We start from the raw sequence: 25,199 nt of genomic DNA on the forward strand, positions 1-25,199 counted from the left end.
TGCAACTTGTAACATCCATGAAATAAAAGATATAAAACTTCATCTGGTGTTATGTTGGTATTGGGTCTAAATCACTGAATTCGCCTTTCTCATAATAGCCATGCAATTGCCACTAGAATTATTTTATTAATTTGCAAAACAAAAAAATAACTGATTAGCCCATATCATAATTGGTGCAAAACAGTTTTTGTCGTTGCTGTTTTGTAATTGTATCTGTTTTATGTAAATTTTCTGGTCTAAGGAAGGATACCTTGATCTTACTGCCTGGGTACTCTTAGGGATTCTTTTCCCCCCTTTCTTTCATTAGCAGAGATGGTAAAAATAAAGAACACATTTTCCCTAGGACTCCATTCCCACAGCTCTCTCAACTCAGAACATGACTGATTAGAGAACAAGAGGTATAAATGGGGAAGATTGGGGAGGACAGATGGTACAGTTCTCTCTTTTTTTCAGGAGAAGAGTGAAACAATTTAATAGATAAATAAATGAAAATTGCTATGGTCCCTTTTTCCCTCTGTATCTCTGTTGTCCATGCCACATTCTGTCTCATGAACTTACTTACACTTTAATTGATAGAAATACCTCCTTGTGTTTTGCAGATTAGAGATTCCTGGTTTCCAATGCTGTTGAAAGTTTGAAACTTATTGGGAGATTTATTGTGTATTGTAATTGTTGAAGAGCAAATTACTAGTCATTAACTACCACCATAAATTGAAGATTTCTAAATAATTTATGCAATATTCTTAAAGAGAAAATGATTATAGATTCCAAAATCTAACTGACAAAGACTTTAGTGTACAAATAAATGGAAAGTTTAGACCACCTACCAGTATTTGAATTTTTCATTTAATTTAAAGTCCTATAATATTTTAATGTTTATATTTACAGTCCAAATATCAGTTAGAATGTTAATAAGTACTACAGAGGACAAAATATGTATTCATAGGCAATGTCAGGTCTTTTGTTTCATTTAATCAACTGTACAATGATTAATTTAGTTGACATTTGTGGGAAAATGAATGTTTGATTAAGATGAACTCTTGATGGTGAAGTAATAATATGCCTAATAACTAATTTTTGTGCTGGAAATTTTTTAATTGAACTCACCACACTGAAAACAAAGCCTTCTAGAAGTTATAATTCAACTTTTGCATGTGTTTAATTATTCCTCTACACTAAGTGAGTTTGATTATCTTGATCTCAAAAGGAGTAAATGTCGCACTTTTCTTACCAATGTAGTCATAGTGCATATCCTAAAAGAAAACTCCTAAGTTTACTAAGTATTAACTCAAAAGTATGTGAAAAATCATATGGGAATTATTTAATTATTCAAAATTCATGGTTGTTCACGCATACAAGGTAGAAAAAATATTTCTCTTTCAAACTTATTTTGTTTTCTGGAGGATCTTGGTAGAATAGGTATATGAATAATGTAACAACCATTTTAGAGTTTTTAAAAATAGATTTTTATGGGTTAGTACAGATGATGTTTATTTATAATGTATACTTTATCTGATTAGCAACAGAATTTGAGAAGCATAAAAATACACGAGAAATTACTAGCATGGAAGAAAATATTTTATAAATTATTGAATTTGTAAGAAGGCAAGATAACGATGACCTGGAATAATAGGTTCTGTCATTTATTAAACATTAAATTTGCTAAAGCAAAATAAAAAAGGTCATATGATTCTCATAATATAATAAAAGGAAATTTCAAAGGAGATATGCTTTGATCATTTTAAAAGCTTCTTATGTTATCATATAATTAAATGGACTTAGATAAGGCTCATTCATTTCTTCATTCATCCAATTCATTCAGTTCATGTAATTTATATGTATTGAATACTTACTACGCACCAGACACATTTATTAACTAGCAAGTTTTAGCAGGAAAATGATACCTAGTTGTGCCCTTTCAGATAATTCAAACTAGAGCTCCTGGTTCCATTATTATAATAACAAAGATTAACTATTTATGTCAAACTTAAGCCTTTCACACAAGTTGTGGTATCCTTTAGCCTGGTCAGCTTTCCCAAAATAATCTTTTCTTTTACTCTCACTTGTCCAATGCTCTAGAAACTGCTGCCAATTTAACAGTGTATATTGCCCTGGTCTGTTATCATTATGAGAGACAAGTAAGCCTTATCGTCATTTGATTATATTTAGTGTTGTCATTCAGAGATTTCATGTCCTGATAAACGGGGACAATGATATTTGGTTTATTCTTCATCTTGTAAAACCAGTTGAAATTTCTTTCTTCCTGTTTATGGTGACAGACCACCAGTTATAATCAATTTGTTTCTGTAGGACCTTAATTTTCCTAAACAATTTGGCTTATGTAACAAATACTGAGAAAGGTACAAATTTACTCTTCATGAAAAGATAATTACTTAACAGAAAAAAATATATACATGACACTCACTTATCATTAAAATTAACCAATAAAGTAAATAAAAATTACTATCATAAAGAGGGCAGAGGCGGGCAAGTTGGGGGGGAAAAGGGTCATCTGTAATACTGTCAGCAATAAAATACATATATATTTAAAAAAACAGTTATGTTTTTGTTCACAGATTAAAATAAATACAGTACTATTTTCTCTGTTATGTGTATATTGTCAAAACTTAGAAAATGAGAATCCTTTTTAACTGAGCTCACTTGTCCTTGCACCATCCAAGCCATCTTTGAAATCCTCTTCTCTATTGGGCAGCCATAGGATGTTTCAGGTCATGGGATCAGTTATTATCTAAGAAGTGCTGGTTCTTTGTTTTGTTTTTTGTTTTGTTTTGTCTACAAAGAAAGAGAAAAGGTATTAGAAACTAAATTCTGGGCACTGAGTATTGCATATCAGATTTTTCCACATGAGTAAATTTGATAGATGGAATGAGATTAAAGCTGGGTCAAATTCTGGCTAGAACTAGAAAAGATATTCCTTTTTTTTATCCTCACCCGAGGATATTTTTCCATTTTTTGTACAGATAGAGTGGGAGGGAGAGAGAGAGAGAGAAACATCGATGTGAAGGGACACATCGAGTGGCTGCCACCCGCTCGACCAACCAGGGCCGGGGACAAACTGCAACCGAAGTACGTGCCCTTAGCGGGAACCGAACCCGGGTCAAACTGGCCAGGGCAAGATATTCCTTTTTAAAAGGCAATAAGTTTATAACATTTACTGTTAAGTGTTATTAATTTTAATTTTTTGATGTGAGGTTTAACTTATTCTTTCAATTATATGCACACTTAGATTATTAATCCTTCCCCGAAGTTTTAAATATGCCCCTTTTTTCTTTTATGATTCTCATGTCTCATTGACTTCCATTCTAGAATTATTTCATTGTTTTTCCTATATTGGTTACAGAAAGAAAAAGAGATCTTTTTTTAACGTGTCTATTCTTTTTAAGTCATCTTATTTAGAGATAGACAAATAATATATACAGAAATAAAAGTTTATTTCATTTTTATATTGTAGAAATGAAGTAAGTTCTAGTTAGAGATTGAAATATTTTTAAAGTAAAATGTCAAAATATACACTGTCATAGTTATGTTTTGTGATATATATATATACAAATTTATGTTTTAAGTTAAAGAAAATAACTCATTTTATGCAGTTATTTTTAGCAAATATAATTATTAGTGGTACCATTAAGTGTGCCATTAGAAGCATACCACTTGTTAATTTGGAGGTCTCAATAATCCTTGTGCAAATATAAAATGTGACTACATAATTAGTTACTTTATTAATCATTTATTTAAAATATTTGTTGATTATGTACTCTGTGCCAAACATTTTTCAAGGTCGAGGGATATGATAATAAACAAGATATTTACATCTCTCTCTTCCCATTAAGTTACAAAACAGTTGAGAAAACATCCAGTTAAATAAAGGATTATAATGTAGCTTGATGAATGTTATGGTAGGATAAATTAGAATTTTATGGGAACCTATGGTCATGAAACAAAACCTGTCTTAGTGATGGTCTTCCTGAGAATGCCACATTTAGGTTAAGATATAGAGAGTGAATAGGGCTTAGCCAGACAGAAGGTGGAGGTTGTTTGCACTGTGGAAGTGATGGCCTTGTGGAGTGAATGTCATCTCTTTTTAGTCACACATTATCCAAAGGGCAAAATTAAGTCATTGAACGGACTTAGGCAGTAAATAATCAGATTTGTATTTTTAGAAATATTACTTAAATATGGCAGCCAGAGTATGGTTATGAAAATGCAAATCAATTTTGAAAAAGCTCAACTGGGCAAGATGTATTATGTTTATTATAAACTGCTGGGCTAACTTGCTAATATTTTGTCTAGGATCTTTGCATTTATACTAAGTCTTTTGGTCTCTAATTTTTCTTTTTCTGTCTGCCATGGTTAGGTTTTACCATTGAGGTTATATTCTCATAATTAAATGAATTGTGGAGTAGTATATTTCATTTTGATGTTCTGCAAATGTATTTATAAGATTAGATTTATCTTTTGCAATTTGGTAGAATCTGCCTGAAAACCACTTAGGTCTCGCGTTTATTATCATTTTACATTTGAAAATACTGATTCAATTTACTTGTTATAAGACAATGTTTTTGAGTCCATTTTTATAACATTATTTTCTAGGATATTGACTATTTTGTCTAAATTTTCAAGTTGTTTGTCATAAAATTCTTCACTGTATTCTCTTTGTAATCTGAGTTTTATCTCTACTTATATTCTCCCTCATATTGTGTACATGTGCTCCTGTTCATATTGATTAATTTTGCTAGTGACTATGCAGTTTTATTTATTTTTCTTTTTTTTTTTTTCTCCTCACCCGAGGACATTTTTGCATTTATCTTCAGATAGAGAAGGAGGGAGAGAGGAGGGAAGAGAGAGAGAAACATTGATGTGAAAGAGATACATCAAGTGCTGCCACCCACACGACCCCAACTGGGGCCGGGGACAAACTACAACAGAAGTACATGCCCTTAGCAGGAACCGAACCTGGGACTCTCTGGTCTGTGGGGTGATGCTCCAACTGCTAAGCCAAACCGGTCAGGGCAATTTTTTAATAATCAACTTTTGTCCTACTGATTCTCTCCATTGTGTATTTGTTTTTAATTTCATAAATTTATGATTTTATATTTATTACCTCATAATTTCTATATTCTTTGGTTTTATTCTAGTTGTCATATACTATTCTGTTTTGTGTGTTTAAAATTCTCATTTTTTTTTCTATTTGTCAAAATTTATGTAATAGTTTGTTTGATCTAGAAGACCAATTGATTCTGCTTTATTTTACCTCGGCAAGAATATTTCATAAGTAGTGCTGTGTAATTCCTATTGATTATTTTACTTTATGTACAAATTTCCTGAATAATAAACTGGTTACCTAAGTAAAATCTCAAGAGATGAACACTGAAGGATTAAACATAATTATGATAATCAGTGTTATTATCAATTTTAATAGATTGGATACATTTTAGTATTTATTATTCTTTTCGAAACACAAGTTTTCCTATCTTTGGTTAATGGAGTCTAAGTTGCCTCCTGTGTCCTTGTATAGTGTGTGAAAGAGTCTAGGTATAGGATTTCTGAAATGATGAGACAACCAGGCTTTTCTTGGATATTTCTACTCATAGTTTTGAATCACACATATCTCCAAGGAACTCTGGTAGTTGCTTTTAGTGGAAAATTATAATTTGGAAATATATCTGGGTGGTAGGTTTGCTTTTCCTACTGGGTTTTCAGTTTTCTGGGCATTTTAGTAGAGAGCTAAGAACATGTATTTTATTTCAGAGTGAGAAAAAAATTGTTTTAATTAATTTTTGGTTTACCGTTCCATTGTTTCATTTTTTTCCATTGATTTTTTTTTAGATAGAGTGGAAGGGAGGGAAGTAGGGGGGGGAGAGAGAGAGAGAGAGAGAGAGAAACATTGATGTGAGAGAGACACATCAGTTGGTTGCCTCCCACATGACTCCGACCAGGACTGGGGATGGAACTTGCAACCCAGGTATATGCCCTTGACTGGGAATCAAAACTGTGACCCTTCAGTCCACGGGTCAATGCTCCAACTGCTGAGCCAAACCAGCCAGGGCCACTGTTTCTTTTTGAAAAGATTAGCAAATATGCATGTATATGTATATGACTGTGCGTATGAGTTCCCACACCTTTGTTATCCAAAAGGTACCCAAAAAGGTGTAACATATTTCTTTTATTTTTTTACAATCGTTTGGCTTTTGCAAATGGTAGAGAAATAAATAGCCTTGTGCATAAATAATTTCATATTTCTGTGAGTATATCTTAGGGATAGTTTCCTAGCAGTGGGATTATTGAGTCAAAGAGTAAAATGCACGCGTAATTTTGCTAATTAATAATTTGCTAATATCAAATTCTTAGAAGTGGTATGGTTTTGTATTTCCACTAATAATGTGAAAATGATTGTTTTCTCACAGCCTTAAGAACAGAATATGTTGTCAAAGTTTTCTGTTGTTGCCAAGGTTAGAAACGATACCTCTGGCCCTGGCTGGGTAGCTCAGTTGGTTAGAGTGTGGTCCCAATACATATGCCAAGGTTGCTGGTTCCATCCCAAGTCAGGACACATACAAGAAGCAACCAATGAATGCATAAATAAGTGGAACAACAAATTGATGTTTCTCTTCCTCTTCCTCTCTCTCTCTAAAATCAATAAATACAAATTTTAAAAAGGATACCTCTGTGTAGTTTCAGTTTGTATTTCTCTTATTATATATGTGATTACTTCATATGATTAAGGGTCATTGCTTGGTCTTTTTCTGTGAACTGTTTTCCATGTCATTTGCCTATTTATTCCTAAAGATTTGGGACTTTTTCTTCTTATTTTTTAGAAGTTCATTACATAATAGCAATATTTGCTTTCTATATATGATATAAGATGTAATTATTTCATCCAACTTTATCATTTGTATTTTTATTAGGATTGTTTGCTGGTTGTTTCTGGTACATGTGTCTCCTCTCCCTAAAAGTGAGGAAATTTTAGGTTTTTGTACTCTATTTTGAATCTCCACCCCGAAAGAGAACATAATTCTGGAAACATGAAATACATTTAATGCAAGTTTTCTGACTTACAGAGAAAGTGAGAACTAAAAAGGGGGCTTCTGAATAAAAGGAGAGAAGGGGATATTTTGCAATAGTCTTAACACCACATTATCTTGAATTTCTCTCCACTGTCAAGATGTTAACTCAGCAGTAGCAATACCATAGTGCTACAACAAAGAAAGAGGAAGATCATTTTCTATTTGTTTACTTTCCTTACCAGAAAACACATAAATCTATGTCCAGCATCTCCTGTGTTTATCTACTCTGCCTATTTTCTTTTTGGCTTTATTAAGACATAGGGTTTTAAAAAACAGAGCTCTTGATCTGTTTTGACAGAGACAGCACAGGGGACATTTGATAAATGCTAAATAATCAACACCTAAATATGTCTGCCAGAGTTGGAAGATGATGCCCATTTAACTTCCTCTTTCTCTAATGCCTACCCAGCCTTTTGCACAGCTGGGATATAATAATTTTTGTTCTTCTCATGATAGCTAAGAATACCCTGAGGGCCATAGGCTGTAGAGACCCAAGGTCATATCCTGCCACTGTGCTTCTCCTTTGTCCCAAATCTGAATTTATTCATGATTAGTTCTGCTTACTACTACAAGCAGAAAAGCTAAGGAAGTCATATGGAAAGCAGAGGAAAAAGATGTGATAGATGTAGAAACAGTAGGAAATGATGAATTATCTTGCAGCCTCTCTGGGCAAGAGGTTTCAAAAGAATGCCTACGAAAGAATAGATTTTCCTGTGCTCTGAATGTATTCTCAAGAAATAAACTACTTAAAATGCACCTTTTTAATGTTCTCATTTATCTTTTTCTACATATCTAACACACCCTTTTGCAAAAATAAAATACCAGAGGCTGACATAACATTAGACATACCCACACATATAGTCTGTGGTAAAATGTTGTAAGTGAATGTCATCAAAGGAATTTCAGAATATTATACTACCAGTTAAATAAAAATAAATGTCAGAAACCATAGGAATAGACAGATTATTGATAAGATGATGATAATAATAATAGCTATTGCTAAACATTGTCCACATGCCAGGCACACTGCTAAGCAGTGTATATAAATTAGCTCATTCAATAATTTATAAAAATATGGTTATGTAAACAAAGGATGAAATGGAGGAAAGATTTGTCAAAGGTCATACAACAAATATAATGTAGAATCAGGATTTTTACCCATTTCTGTCTGACTCAAATTCTTAAAAGCCTTGATACATTGCCTCTCAAAGAGTGTTACCATTGCTTTTCAATTTTTTCTTAGAAAATGGGTGGATGGGGCTTTTGTTGAAAATTTATATTTTATTTGATACTATTTTCCTAATGTCACCCTAAAAACAACTGTTTCAGAAATGGAGATGTACTGCTGAACCACATAAATATGCATTTACCTCCCATGTCTCTGTCAACTACTGTTAATGGATACACTTTGAGAGGAATATGTGAGGTATATTTAGATTATAAGTGACGCTGACATAGAGTGAGGGAAATAGTGTGAAATAGGTTTTATTTTTTTCTAGATAAAAATATTTTCAAGCACAAGTTAAATTCGTGAATCAAATTCAAATGAAGTCCAATTTTTAAAAATCTATCGATGTTGAAAGAAACAGGCATGGAGTCATTCTTTTCGTCTCTGTAATTCTGGTGGTTTGTCTTTGTCTCTGTAGTTCATCTACTGATTTGAATGTCATGTTAATGGAGGCACCACTAGTTTCCTTTTGTGGTGTTTAAATCGATATCCTCTACATGACAAGCTTATAATAACTCATTTAAATAGGTAACATATTTGCCCTGGCCGGTTCGGCTCAGTGGTTAGAGTGTCTGCCCGAGAACCAGAGAGTCCCGGGTTCGGTTCCCACACCTCGGTTGCAGTTTGTCCCCGGCCTTGGTTGGGGTCGTGTGGGTGGCAGCCAGTCAATGTGTCTCTCTCACATCGATGTTTCTCTCTCTCTCTTCCTCCCTTTGTCCCTCCCGCTCTATCTGAAGATAAATGCAAAAATGTCCTCAGGTGAGGATAAAAATAAATAAATAAATAGGTAACGTGTTTTAATAGATTAAACAGAAATGTTGCTATACTTTTTTCTGATAGATATATTTTACATGTGGTAAAATAAAGAGATATTTTTTAAAGAACATACATATTTTATTTAAATTTCTATAACTCTTATGTCTAGTGAAGATATGAATCTAATTTTTAGGGAGACTAAAAGATTTGTGGAAAATTCTGAACAAATAAATACCTAGTACATAATATTAAACGTTGTGCTAGCCATCTTCAAAAGATAGTGTTAGCTAGCATGGAGGATTTCAGTTCTTTGATGCTGAATGGCTCTTCACAGAAGGTTCGATTGTAAGATGGGGCCAGTCCTAGAGAGTTTGGGCCTGGAACTAGATGTACGCACCAGAGGAAATGTTGCTGGCAGGTGAGAAAGTCCAGACAGCTATCTTGGGAAAAACTGACAGATAACAGGCCAGCCTGAGAAGCTACAGTAAAGGTGATATAGCTGGTAGACATGACACAAAAAACAGGGACCTACAGGGTGGTAAGATGGTGTTGAGATGTGGTCAGCAGACAAGCTAATTACTTGTTAAGAGACATGAGGAAGCAGGAAGTCAGCCCGAAGGCATGGGACGTGAAGTTCAGAATCAAGTCTCAAGTGTCAAGGATGGGGGCATGAGAAAATCAGAATCCCAGTCCTGAAGTCATTGATGTTCTGGGTTGCTTATCAAGATCAGGACTATTATCAGAGTCCAGATGGGAAAGTGAGTCAAAAGAAGAAACAAGCCTGGCCAGTGTAGCTCAGTGGTTGAGCGTCAACCCATGCTTCGAGAGGTCGCTGGTTCAATTCCCGGTCAGGGCACATGCCCATGTTGTGGACCCGATCCCCAGTGGGCGGCATGCAGGAGGCAGTCAGTCGATGGTCTCTCTCATCAATGTTTCTATTTCTCTCTGCCTCCCCCTTACCCTCTCTCTGTAATATCAATAATAAAAAAAAAAAGGTAAAAAAAAAGCACTGGCCGGTTTGGCTCAGCGGTTAGAGCATGGGCCCGCAGACCAGAGAGTCCCAGGTTCAGTTCCCGCTAAGGGCCTGTACCTCGGTTGCAGTTTGTCCCTGGCGCTGGTTGGGGTCGTGTGGGTGGCAGCCACTCAATATGTTTCTCTCACGTCGATGTTTTTTTTTTTTCTCTCTCTCTCTCTCTCCCTCCGCTCTATCTGAAGATAAATACAAAAAATGTCCTCAGGTGAGGATAAAAAGAAGAAGAAACTAAGTTTCTAGAACTGTAACATAAAGTAGAACTACAAGATCAGCCAGATCAACTTGAATACTGATTGCAATCATGATTTTCCTCTCCAACAAGTCTTGACATTTTTCTAAAGCTGAGACACAGGCTACATGTGGGTATTAGTGACTATAGGCAGATGATTACATGAGACATTTTTAAAAAGTCTTCTGGGAACAATAAACCTGAGAGATTAGAGTAAGTTTTCAATTAGGACTGGTATTTAAGGCAACAAGAATATAATTCATTTTGGTTTAGTTGAGTTTGTTTGAACAATCATTTAAGAGCTGCAGCTCAATAAACCTAATTGGAGGAACTATAAAGAGGAAAGGTATCAGAAGATCCAAAATGTCACACTGAAACACCCTTAAAATTTTTTTCTCGCCCTGGCTGGTTTGGCCCAGAGGTTAGAGCATCGGCCTGCGGTCCAGAGAGATCCGAGTTCGGTTCCTGTAAGGGCACGTACCTTGGTTGCAGTTTGTCCACGGCCCTGGTTGGGTCGTGTGAGAGGCAGCCACTCCATGTGTCCCTTTCACGGCGATGTTTCTCTCTCTCTCTCTCCCTCCCTCCCACTCTATCTGAACAAAATATAGAAAAATGTCCTCGAGTGAGGATTAAAAGAAAAAAAAATTTTTTTTTCTCCAACTCATAAAAAGAGTAATGATTTGATCAGCCTGATAGATTGCTCCTTTAAGGAAAACATTTGTCAACTTTGTGTTCAAGAACTTGACTGACAGAAGGGAGAGTTTACTTTTACTTCTAATTTACTCACTATCTAGATATGCAAATTCTCTGGGCCTTTGAGTCATTCCTTCCTGAACAATAAATAAAAGAAATACAATCTCTTAGAAATACCTAATTAAACAATTCTCTATTTAAGAAAAATTATTGTAATAATACACATTTGCTAATAGAACAGAACTTTGAAAATGGTATGTTAGTAAAAAAGTTAAATGATCACATAAAAATTCTGATCACGTATTTGTTCTCAATCACAACCACACAAAAAGATTATAATCACCATCAGAAGAGATATTTTTGAACATGAAGTAATAGCTATAATTTCACAAGTATCACCCCATTCTTCAAACTCTATTAATAATTTCAGTTCCCGCTATGGACTTTAGATTCTAATTTATGTTTTATATTAAGTATATTAGTTTTTTCCAACAAAAATGAGACAAGCAAGTCCTGCCGGTGTGGCTCAGTGGTTGAGTATTGACCCATGCACCAGAAGGTCGCTGGTTCGATTCCTGGTCAGGGCACATGCCCAGGTTGTGGGCCAAATCCCCAGTGGGGGGCCTGCAGGAGGCGGCCAATAGATGTTCTCGCTCATTGATGTTTCTCTCTCTCCCTCCCCCTTCCTCTTGCTCAAAAATCAATAAAAAAAAAATTCTTTTTAAAATGAGACAAGCAAGTATATTATTATAAAGTAAGAGCAATGATATAAATTTGTATATTTTGTAACTGTAATGCAAAAACCAACTTGTTGAGTCTGATAAGCATAGGTGGATTTTTTTTTTTTTTTTTTTTTTTTTTACTTCAACCAATACAGAATTTTATCTCCCTTTAAAAAAGAAAAATAAGTAAATCAGTAGCTTTGGGATTTTGTATAATGGGCAAGAAAGGGTGACACAGCTAGCATTGAGGATGTGGTGCTGGAATCATGTTTGCACATATACAGTTACTTTCCTTTCACTTCTCAGAGCCACTGAATTACTGCTTCTTGGTCAGGGCAGTTCGATTATTTCTCATGCTGGCATATGCTTTTCTATAGCTTGATGGACTTAACTACCCAAGACAGATGTATATATTTGTTCTCCAAATGACTTCATGGTAGCCATCTGAAGGCAAGTGGGGCCCAATCCCTGAACCCCTGCCTTCTTTAAATAACTCATATGTATTTTATATGCTCCCTTTATTCTTACTGCCCTCAGACTCCAAATCTGCAAATCATGTATGTTTTTAACAAGCACACTTCAAATTGGTAAATTGGCTTTGCTCACATCTAAGAGACGTGCTCATAGTAAAAAATCCTAATTACAGTAAACCCTCGATTTTGCGAACCTTGATTTAATGGACAAAATTTCTGATCCATATGTCATATGTGAAAATTAACACCCTGTTAATTTTAAAATGCTTTTAGCCAAGATTTGCTTAATTTAATAGGTTTTTTTTGGTTACTAATTCAGTGTTATTTTTATTTTATTTTATTTTTTAATTCCTCACCCGAGGACATTTCTCTACTTATTATCAGATAGAGTGAGAGGGAGAGAGAGACAGAGAGAAACATTAATGTGATAGAGCCACATCGACTGGTTGCCTCCTGCATGACCCGACCAGGGCCAGGGACGAACTGCAATTGAGGCATGTGCCCTTGACTGGAACTGAACCCGCGACTCATCAGTCCACAGGCTGATGCTCTAACTACTGAGTCAAACCAGTCAGGGCTTCACTGTTATTTTTATTTATTTTTATTTTTTTATCCTCACCCAAGGACACTTTTTGCATTTATCTTCAGATAGAGCGGGAGGGAGAGAGGGAGGAAGAGAGAGACAGAAACATGAATGTGAGAGAGACACATTGAGTGGTTGCCACCCACACGACCCCAACCGAGGCCGAGGACAAACTGCAACCAAGGTACGTGCCCTTAGTGGGAATCGAACCCGGGACTCTCTGGTCCACGGACCGATGCTCTAATCACTGAGCAAAATCGGCCAGGGCTTCACTGTTATTTTTATCAAATTTTAGCAAGTAGGCCATATGTTGGAAAAAGCACTGTAGTAATTTCACCAACATAAGTTAATATTACATATCTACAACTATAGTCTATATATTTAAATCCAAGAGTCACTGCTCATAAACAATGTTCAGGAATGATTAGCATGTGATCACACCACATCAGGCATGGTAATTGGTTCTGCTGTTTTGTGTTGTGACTTTCTGCAGCAGTTTGAATGTATGCCAGCCAATGTTCCACGTGCGCCACGCCACGCCCCAGGCATGTGCATTTGTTTACTGACGGTGTCTGGTGAATGCACGCATTTACTAGACCTATTCTATAAACAAATTTAAAAATTTATAATAAAATTTATAAAAATATAATAAATTTAAAACTACTGTAATACATATAAAATTTTTCTGTGAAATCAAACTTTTCATACATAATTTTAATTACACAAACCTGACTACCTAAGTAAAAACAGGTAAACTAATTAATTTGTCAATTTTTTAACACAAGCATTTGGAAAACCTACTTTATTTATAGTGGACTTTTGCCTTTAATGGACACCCCCTCACCTGTATTAGTCCCTTTTTTTTTTATCCTCACTCGAGGACATTTTTGCATTTATCTTCAGATAGAGTGGGAGGGAGAGAGGGCAGAAGAGAGAGAGAGAAACATCGACGTGAGAGAGACACATGGACTGGTTGCCACCCACACGACCCCAACCAGGGCCAGGGACGAACTGCAACTGAGGTACGTGCCCTTAGTGGGAACCGAACCTGGGAGTCTCTGGTCCGCAGGCCGACGCTCTGGCTGACGCTCTAACCACTGTTGCCAAACCAGCCAGGGCAGCATTAATCCCTTATATAAGGTTTTACTGTATACAAATATCTTAATACCTTAATACGTAACACCTTGACCTCTTCATCTTTTACAGTCTTAAAATGTTTTGCCATAGAAGGGAAAATGTCTGAATGGATTTTGCAATTATACTAAGAAAGGGTTCTATGTGAGGTGAAAATAAGAAAAACTCACCACCATGATATCACATTATAAAGTGCTATGGAAGTGTAGTTATTATATTTTTTATTATTTTAAGGTCTTGGCATCCTGCAGACACGGAATCCACAACACAAAGCAGTTCACCTACATAGACAGAGAAGAGTCCATGTTGATGCTAATGACACTTCTGCTAACCTCCTCACTCAGTTCCTAATCCTCATTACTCTAGTGATCCCCACTTTTCTCCTATTCATGATCAAGTTCACACTTTCTTGACGGCAGAGCACAGCCTCCAAAGTCTCAGCGGTTCGACTGACCTCTCCATCTTTCACTCTTTTTGAACATGCTATTCACTCCCTTTATTCTCCGTCCTCTTTTAATCTTCCAGCGCAGCCCTAGAAACACTTTCTTCCTGCCCTGTCTGCACCCACAATGGGCAGTTTCAGTGATCTTATCACTGACATTCTAGATTTGTTCACCCGTTTCACCTGGTTTGCCAATGTCTTTCAAGTGCAGACTTCAGTTCTCTCTGGCAGGAAACAAAAAGTGTAGGTGCATTCTGAGAGAAAGCACTTAACTTGTGTTCTATCCTACTTCATTGGCTAACAGTGACTCCTGGAAGCTGCTATTCCCACCCTTTCTATAATATTTAGAACCAGAAAAGCAAACTTGGGGGGAATATAGGAAAAAGAGGTGCCATTTTCTAGTACTTTATTGTGGGTCTCTAGAGAAGAGAAGGAGTTGAAAAGCTTTTCTCAAAATATGAGAATCGGATTGGTAGTAACAGGGTAATCATACTTTGTTGCTAATTGGAGAATGTTACATTGGAAAATCAGTGCTAATTCATGTAATTTTGATTTGTTACTAAGCATTATATTAATTGGTAAATATGCTCACTCTATTAGCCATTTAAAACAATCCTGTCATATTTACATTTTATCTTTCTCATTCTATTTCATATCTTTAATGAATTTCTTCAAAAGATCCTAGCAGCTAACTTCTGCCCAATTAGAGCCAGGGTTTACCTTTTTGAACCTGTGCATTACATTAATACAAAGCAGAAGGCTCTATGTTCAAATGTACTGCCCTTCTTAGAATAATTCCAGAAATCTCTATGGCTTTTCAGACTGTAGGCCATGTCAGTTTGTATTCTTGGTACTTAAATTATTGAACCTGTTATGGGTATGTCCTTCTGGATTGAGATTTCTGTTAAACCAGGCTTGTGGGATCTCTTCCCTACTAACTTCTTGCAGCAGACTGTCATATTATCATAACTCACAGCACTTGTAAACTTCTCATTTTTTATTACCATATAGACTAATGGTTAAGTTCACAGGCCTTCAAGTTATACTGAGTGTGTTTAAATTTTTTTTTTAAATCCTCACCAGAGGATATTTTTTCATTTATCTTCAGATAGACAGACAGGGAGGGAGGGTGGGAGGGAGAAAAGGAGATAGAGAGAGAAAGAGAGAGAGAGAGACAGACAGACAGACAGACAGACAGACAGACAGAGAAACATTGATGTGAGAGAGACACATTGACTGGTTGCCTCCTGCACGACCCCCAATCAGGGCTGGGGACAAACTGCAACTGAGGTACGTGTCCTTGACTGGAATTGAACCAGTGACTCTTTGGTCTACAGGCTGACGCTCCAAATGCTGAGCCAAACCAGCCAGAGCTGAATGTGTTTAAATTTAAGTTCAACCACTTATTAAGCTGTGGGACATAAGGGAATTCATGTATCTTTCTGAGTTCACTGTGATCATCTGTGAAATAGAGGTAACAATAGCATTACCTTTGGTGTTGTTGTGAGGAGGAAATTAGATAATTCATGTAAATGTTTTAACCTGATGCATAACACATAGTGAGCTCTCAATAAGTCTGTTTTTAGTAGTGGATGCAAGTAGTGATGCTGTAAAAGTTTCCAAAAAGTACATGCATTTCCTTCTTAAATAAAGGGTTGCCATTAAGGCTGCCATAATTTTTTTAGATTATCTTTACCTATAGATTTCTTACAGATTCAAATTACAGTGTAAATAACTTTTTTCCCCAGTTTTGAAACATGTTTTAAAGCTAGCCTCTTAGAAGAAAGACTCTTGTGTAATCCACACTAGTAAAATAAAACTTCAAGTGCCTCCTCTATTTTCATGCAAAAACAACATATAATATGTAAATAAATGAGCAACCTTATTTGCTAAACTTTAATCTGTTAATTATGTTGTATTATTGCACTTCCTTAAATTCTCTCTTCCCCACAGGTAACCACTCTCATTGTCCAGAAGAAGAAATTCTTTAATACATGATTTTGACAGCATAATTTACCCACACGATTGTCATTATAATGATGCTTTAGATTCATTTAGAGTCCACTGTTCTCAGAGAAAGAATAGCTGGCCTACATTCTTCCTTATACCTTATTTAAAAAAAAAGGCTGTATTTGCATTTGTGAAAGTTTGTTGAATGACTGTGTAGCATGCTTCTTTATAAAGAGGAGAGTGATAAAGCAAACACTGCCTAGCTTTACTCTTGATTTAATTGTTATTAAAATGATCTCATATTGGGCTTGTATTTTACTTTGAAAAAATTGGCAAAATGCTAATATATTTGGTTTAACTAGACCAAGCCTGTATCTTTTAAAAGTTTGACTCCCAAGCACAAACTGATTTATTAAGAATAAATGCTTATTCTGTGTCCTGTACCTCTGGCAAATGGCCTCAAGCTGGCACTAGTGGCAACCAGCACTGGTTCACAGCATAACCACTCCCAGGTGCCTCCAAGTTCAGCTTAAGCAGCTCCCAAATGCAGATCACATTGTAGCTCCTACCAGGTTCCCCTGGCTAGGAACAGACATTTTCTGACTTGGGTCTGCACCAGAGACCCTCCCAAGAGGCCCCAGAATTAACACTCCCTGTGGTCAGTTTCAGACCACACCAGTGCACCACCCAATTAGCTTCTCATACAACACATCCAGAGGGTAGTTTTGGCAGATACCAGAGCCCTGCTAAAGTGAATCTCACTCTGTGGTGTCTGCCCACAAACAAGAGCATGTCTGGTATAGTCATGCTCAGTCTTCACAGACAGTCAGCCTAAGGCTCAATCCCACTCACTGACATACTAACGACAATCAAGGCTTAACTACAATAGCAAGGCACACACAACTCACACAAGAGACACCCATGGAGGACCCAGCTCAGGTGACCAGGGAGATTGTGCCACTGGGCCCCACAGGGCACCTACAACATAATACCACCCTACCAAGACTGGGAGATGTAGGATATCTGCCTAATACATAGAAACAAACACAGGGAGACAGTCACAATGAGGGGACAAAGAAACATGTACCAAATGAAAGAATAAAACACAATTCCAGAAAAAGAACTAAACAAAATTGAGGCAAGCAATTTACAGATAGAGTTCAAAACACTGGTTATAAGGCTGCTCAATGAATTTAGGGGAAGCGTAGATTAACTCAGTGAGAAATTACAAAAAGATAGAAACCATGAAAAATAACCAGTCAGAAATGAAGAATACAATAACTGAAATGAACAGTAATTTAGGTAGTAGAAAACATCCAATCAGAACAGCAAAAAGAAAAAAGAATTTAAAAAATGATGATAGCTTAAGGGACCTCTGGGACAACATCAAGTGTAACAATATTTGCATCATAGGGGTACCAGAAGGAGAACAGAGAGAACAAGGTACTGAAAACCTATTTGAAGAAATAATGATGGAAAACTTCCAAAATTTGGTGAAACAAATAGGCATACAAGTCCAGGGAGTGCAAAGAGTCCCAACAAAATGAACCCAAAGAGGCTGATACAGAGACAAAGCATAATTAAAATGCCAAATGTTAAAGACAAAGAGAGACACTTTAAAGTAGCAAGAGAAAAGCATTTAGTTACATACAAGGGAGCTCCCATAGACTATTAGCTGATTTCTCAATAGAAACTTTGTGGGCCAGACGGGATTGGCACAAAATATTCAAAATGATGAAAAGGAAGAACCTACAACCAAAATTTTTCTACCCAGCAAGGCTATCATTTTAGAATCAAAGAAGAAATAAAGAGCTTCCCATTCAAAAAAAAAAAAAAAAAAAGCTAAAAAATTAATTGCCACCAACCAAAATTATAAAAAAATGTTAAAGGGTCTTTTTTAAGAAAAAAAAGAAAACTATGAATAGTAAAATGGCCATACCTATCAATATTTACTTTAAATGTAAATAGATTAAATGTTCCAATCAAAAGACATAGAGTGGCTGAATGGATAAGAAAACAAGGTCCATACATATACTACCTACAAGAAGCCCATTTTATATCAAAACACACAGAGACTGAAAATAAAGGGACCCCAAAAGATATTTCATGCAAATGGAAATTAAATAAAAAAGCTGGGGTAGCAATACTTATATCATACAAGATAAACTTTAAATAAAGGCTGTAACAAAAAGCACAAAAGGATATTCCATAAAAATAAAGGGTCAACCCAACAAGAGGATATAACTCTTGTATACATTTATGCACCCAGTGTAGAAGCACCTAAATGTATAACAAAAATATTGAACTATCAGAAAAGAAATTAAGAAAACCATTTATAATTACATAAAAAATACCTAGCAGTAAATTTAACCCAGCAGGTAAAACACCTGTACTCAGAAACTTATAAGATATTGAAGAAAGAAGTTGAAGAGGAAGCAAATAAGTGGAAGTATATACTGTGTTTATGGATAGGAACAATTAATGTTAAAAATGACCATAGTACCCAAACAATATATAGATTCAACATATTCCATATCAAAATACCAGTGGCATTTACCACAGAACTAGAACAAATATGAAAACTTTCATGACTCCAAATAGCCACAGCAATCTTGAAAAAGAAGAACAAAGTTGTTGGTATCATGCTACCTGATATCAAACTATTCTACAAGGCCATAGTAATAAAACAGCATGGCACTGACATAAAAAAAGTTGTATCAATCAATGGAACATAATACCCCAGAAACAAATTCACACTTATATGGTCAATTAACCTATGTAAAAGGAGGGAAGAATATACAATGGAGTAAACACAGTCTAGTCAATAAATGGTGTTGGGAAAATTGGATAGATACATGTAAGATAAGAACAGACCATTTTCTTATACTATGTACAAGAATAAACTCAAAACTGATTAAAAACTTAAATGTAAGATGTAAAACCATAAAACTCCTAGAGGAAAGATAGGCAGTAAACTCTTTGACATTGTTCTTAGTAATATATTTTTTTTGGATATGACTTCTAGGCAAGGGGAACAAAAGAAAAATTGAAACAAATGGGACTACATCAAACTGAAAAGTTTTTGCACAACAAAGAAAACCATCAACAAAAGGAAAAGACAACTTACTGAATGGAAGAAGATATTTGCCTAGAACACATCTCATAAGGGGTTAATAGCCAAAATATAAAAACAACTCAGTCAACTTAACACTAAAACAAACAAACAATCCAATTTAAAAAATGGGCAGAAGACCTGAATAGACATTTTTCAAAAGAGAATATACAGATAGTCAATATAAATATGATAAGTTGTTCAATGTCACTAACATTAGAGAAATGCAAATTAAAACCATAATGAGATAGCATCTCACAGAAAGGCTATTAATGAATCAACAAACAAGAAGTGTTGGTGAGGATGTGGATAAAGGGAACCCTCGTGCATTGTTGATGGAATTGCAAATTGGTGTATGCCATGGAGGTTTCACAAAAAATGAAAAAACATAACTACTATATGACCCATCATTCCCACTTCTGGGTATTTACCTGAAGAAATCCAAAACATTAATTCAAAAAGACATATGCACCCTTATGTTTATTGCAACATTATTTACAATAGCCAAGATACAGAAGCAACTTTAGTGTCCATCGATAGATGATTGGATGAAGAAGTGGTACATATACACAGTGCAATATTACTGGGCCATAAAAAAGAATGACATCTTATCATTTGAACAGCATAGATGGAACTAGAGGATTTTATGCTAAGTGGAACAAGTCAGACAGAGAAAGACAAATACCATATGATTTTCTTATATGTGGAATCTAAAAAAATAAATAAACAAAACAATAACAAACTCATAGATACAGAGGACATACTGTCACCAGATGGGTGGCAGTTTGGGAGACTGGGTGTAAAAGGTGAAGGCATTAAGAAGTACGCAAATTGGCAATTACAAAATAGTGATGGGGATGTAAAGTACAGCATAGGGAATTTAGTCAATGATATTGTAATAATTAAGTATGGTATCAGATGGGTATTAGACTTTGTAAATTATATAAATGTCCAAATACTATGCTGTACACACCTGAAACAAATGTAATATTGAATTTCAAGTGTAATTGAAAAATTTTATATTGCTTAAAACAAAAGAATAAATACTTGTTGAATTGAATTAAGCAGCCAAAGAATAGACAAATAAAAGTTGTGTTTAATAAGATAGTCAGGCTCAAATAGTGTTTTTGTTGAGCTTACTCTAATCACCCTGTTATTTTTTAGCATAATATAATAATTTATCAAAATGATAGAATATTTTTCATATTGAGAAAATAATAGTTTTGTATTATGTTGATACAGTGCAGTTTCAATTTATAGAATTACATCATGTATTTTAGGTCTGGAAAGAAACCTGACAGGTTCTCTATTGAACCCAAAGTGAAATGCAGTGCAATCAGGTACTCATTCAAAATCAAATAATTATATATGTAATAATGTTGATGATCTCTATTGGAGGAAAAAGATGATAGTGTAAGATGCTGTACATTAAGCACATTATTTATTATATATATATTTTATGATCTCACTGATTATTTAATTGAAGCATTCATACAATTATATTTGTTGTATTCTTTAAAATATTTTTAAAAATTTCAATTATAGTTGACATATATTATATATTTAACAACCCTGGACTTAATAAAGTGCTTTGTAGCATATATGCCTTGTGTGTTTTTTTCTTCTTATCAATGTCTGAATTTTGAGGAATTTCAGCAATTTATTTCCAAGAAATGCAGGAACAAACTGCTTTTGGCCCAAAGGTGTTATTACTGATCAAAATTCAGCGATCTAGTCTGGAAAATGACAATGAAGAATTCTGCTGCTGGTGAGATTAATACATAGACAGAGAGTGAGGTGAAGAATATAAGCTATTTAGCAGCCTTTATCACAAATTTAAGTACTAAAAAAAAATCAATGATATAATTCCCAGAAAACAATTCATTTAGAAATGGAAATTAGAATATGATGGAAAAATACAATGTTAGGGGTTATCCATTAGGAAACAAAATGGGTATGTGTGATATCTACCTACTCCCGGGGTGAGGGCCCTGCATTACATTTATTGTCCTAAAACTTATTGTGCTGGAACCTTCACAGCAAACGTTCCAATTTCTCATAATGATTTCTTAATGAAAATGACTGAGGTTTAGCTACCAGGTACGTGCTTGAGGAACAACACATGATGAGGTATTTTAACCTTGTTTCCAAAGCTATTTTTTTGCAATAGCATTCTATGAAATTTGGTAGAAAAAGGATCCCATGATTAGAATGTTTTGGAAATGATACATATTTTATTCCCACGTTATAAATTCATAATGTATATTTTTTTACATTAAAGACAAATTCCTACAGTAAACACTCAAAACCAAACCAAAAATCCCATAAATTAGATTAATGCAAACATTTTAAATATAGTATATATAATATATATTACACATATTATACAGTATATGAATCCATTTTTCACTGAACACCTGCTAATGTTTTGCGGCACTAGTTGATACTGAACACAGTCTTGGAAAGGCTGGTCTTAGGAATTAAAAACTTGCAAATTAAAAGGAAAACACATTCAGGTGAGAAGGAATGACTGTGGTAGCAGCCTTCATTAGTCTGTATTTCCATCCAAGCACTTATTTTTATTTTATCCCTTTTACCATTTTCTCTCTCTTTTTTTTTTTCCCAGTGGAATCAATACTATAGAGAAAAACATCATTTAATACTCTAGAGGAGGTTACAGTGGAGCCTGGTAAAGGGCTGGTGATAATAAGAAGATATATTAGCTTAGGTTCTCTTGGTAGCAAATAATAAATACTAAATCAAAGTTGGATACTTGAAATCTAAGGGCAGAAATACAACCAGGTTCAGAAAAGGTCTAGAAAGCAGCTATATCATGTCCAATAATGCAGTCACTGAAGTGGTTTTCGACAAAAGGTATCTTCCTAAGCAAGCATTGAGAATCTAATCTGGAGATTCAAAATGAATTCTGCTGCTGGATGCACACACACACGATACAAATAAAAGAAAACATAAGTAGATGTTTTGTAACTGCAATGTGCATACCAGACGTTGGTGACTATGGGAAGTCACATCCCTGTCTACAGGAAAGCCAGTGTAAGGCAGGTGGGCTCTGGGGAGTCACATGACTGGGAAATGGACGGACAGAGGAGAAATTGAAACCACCAAATACCTCCCCTTTTTGTTCCTCAACCCCACCCCCCTATAAAACTTTCCTGGGCAGCCATAACAGCGTGACTTCCCTGGCCCCCTCCACGTGGACCAGCGAACCTCACCCAGGAACGCTTCAATAAAACTTTTGCCCGCCTTTGCAGCTCTGTTTTTCTTTCTTCTTCGGCGAGATACCTTACATCTGGTGCCAAAACCCAGGATCGAGGAGTTTGAGCCCGCCTGGGCCGCTCCTCTTCTTCCCTCCAGAGGAACACCAGGGACCACCAACCTTCCACCCAGTTCGGCGCACAGTGTGGTAAGTCCCCCTGCCTCTGGCCGCTCCCCAGTTCCCTCCGCCTCTGGGGCTCCCTGTCCATAATCGCAGCTGCATCAGGGACCTCCTATCCGTTCCAAGAGTGTGGCGTTCTACGGAGACATCCTGGATGCCCCCCACTCTATCCGTCCATCCAGTGACCAGAGATTGAGTTGTGGGATGCCAATTCTCATCTCTGATCACTCCGGGGCTGGGGCCAACCATGGGCAATCAGGGATCTCAACTGGATCCAGGAACACCTCTAGGGTGTCTCATTTTAAATCTCTCAAAAATAGATCCTTCCCTAAAGAAGAAGAAACTGTTCTTCTCCACTGGCCTGGCCACAATACCCACTGGACAACCAGTCCAGATGGCCTCCTGAAGGGACTTTTGATTTTACTATACTCACCGACTTAGGAAACTTTTGCCAAAGAAATGGGAAATGGTCGGAAATCCTATATATTCAGGCTTTTTGGTATTTGCGATCCTGTCCTAACCTATGTGCTTCTTGTTCCACTGCCCAGGTCCTCCCAGCTAAAGACACCCCCTCCAGACCCTCCACTCCGTACTTCTCCTCATTTGCCAACCCTTTAGAGGAACTGTCCTTACCTCCCATCTGGCCTGACCCCCCTCTTAACTCTCCTCCACCTTATCCTGACCCATCCGCCTCTAACCCTCCTCCGACCTCCATCTTGACTCCCACTGTCCCCTCCCCTGTTAGCGCCCACACACGGTCACATCATGACCCACCAGAAGGAGCTGACCTCCTCTGCCCTCTCCGTGAGGTATCAGGAGCAGAGGGACTTGTGCGGGTCCATGTCCCCTTCTCTCTCTCCGATTTATCCACTATTGAAAAGTGTTCAGGATCTTATTCTACCAATCCCACAGCCTTTATCAAAGAGTTCAGATATCTCACTCAGACTTATGACCTTACCTGGCAAGATCTCTATGTCATTATGTCCTCTACCCTCACCCCCAACAATGCGATCAGATCCAAACAGCAGCGTGAGCCCATGCCGACCAGGCACATCTTATAAACGACCAGATGCCCATCAGAATTCAGGCAGTCCCCGGGGCAGAACCCAATTGGACTTATCATTTAGGGCAGGAAGGTAGACAGAGGCAGAACCAGATGGTTCAATGCCTCTTGGCAGGCATGCAGAATGCAGCCCAAAAGGTAGTTAACTACGACAGGCTAAGAGAAGTCACTCAGGAACCTGATGAGAACCCAGCTCTATTTCTAAACCGCCTGACTGAGACTATGGTTCTCCACACCCGACTGGACCCTGCCTCAGTAGTGTGGGTCACAGTCTTAGCTACTCATTTTATCTCCCAGTCAGCTCCAGATATTAGAAAGAAACTTAAAAAGGCGGAAGAGGGCCCTCAGACCCCTATCGGAGACCTGTTGAACATGGCATTTAAAGTCTTTAATGCCCGGAGGACAAGGCTGAGGCCACTCATCAGGCTCGAATGCAGCAGAAGGTAAACCTCCAAACCCGGGCTCTAGTGGCAGCCCTGAGGCCGGCAGCCCTGCACGGGCAGGGTATAGGGGGCACCCGACCTAAGAGACTAACGTCTCTGGGACGCCGACGGGAACCCCACCACGGGCCTGCTTCAAATGTGGCAGTGAAGGCCACTGGGCCCGTCAATGCCCATGTCTACAGCCACCTACAAAACCATGCCCAGACTGTAAACAGCCTGGTCACTGGCGGAGTGATTGCCCTTTCCGGGCGACAGGCTCATTTTTGGCGCCTCCACGTGGAGGACAGGCCGGCCATCGCTTGAGCTCCTCGGCCTCATGGATGACTGACGTGGCCCGGACTCGAGGACCCCAATCACCCTTGCCGAGCCCAGGGTAAAGCTGCAGGTAGCGGGTAAGTCCATCTTATTCCTGGTGGACACGGGGGCTACCTTCGCTGCTCTGCCATCTCACTCTGGGCCTCTAGTCCTTTCTCAGGTCTCAGTTATGGGAATTGATGGGACACCCTCCTTTCCCCTCCGCACACAGCCTCCGTCATGCAGTCTAGACAGATACCGCTTTTCACACTCCTTCCTAGTTATGCCCTCTTGCCCCGTGCCCCTCCTGGGCCGAGACATATTGCAGAGTCTTGGGGCTACTATCCAAATGACATCCCTCCAAACGGCTTCCTCTCATCTTCTCTTACCCCTCCTCACCAAAGACTCTTCCACTACCACTGACCACCCTCCTTCTCTCGAACCCTCTATCTCCCCAGACGTTGTCAACCCTTGAGTCTGGGACACCTCTACCCCGATAATAGCCACCCACCACACTCCCATTCAAATTTGACTGAAGGACCCTTCACAATACCCATCCAGG

Source organism: Molossus molossus, unplaced genomic scaffold (assembly GCF_014108415.1).
Source record: "Molossus molossus isolate mMolMol1 unplaced genomic scaffold, mMolMol1.p scaffold_m16_p_2, whole genome shotgun sequence".
Taxonomy (NCBI): domain Eukaryota; kingdom Metazoa; phylum Chordata; class Mammalia; order Chiroptera; family Molossidae; genus Molossus; species Molossus molossus.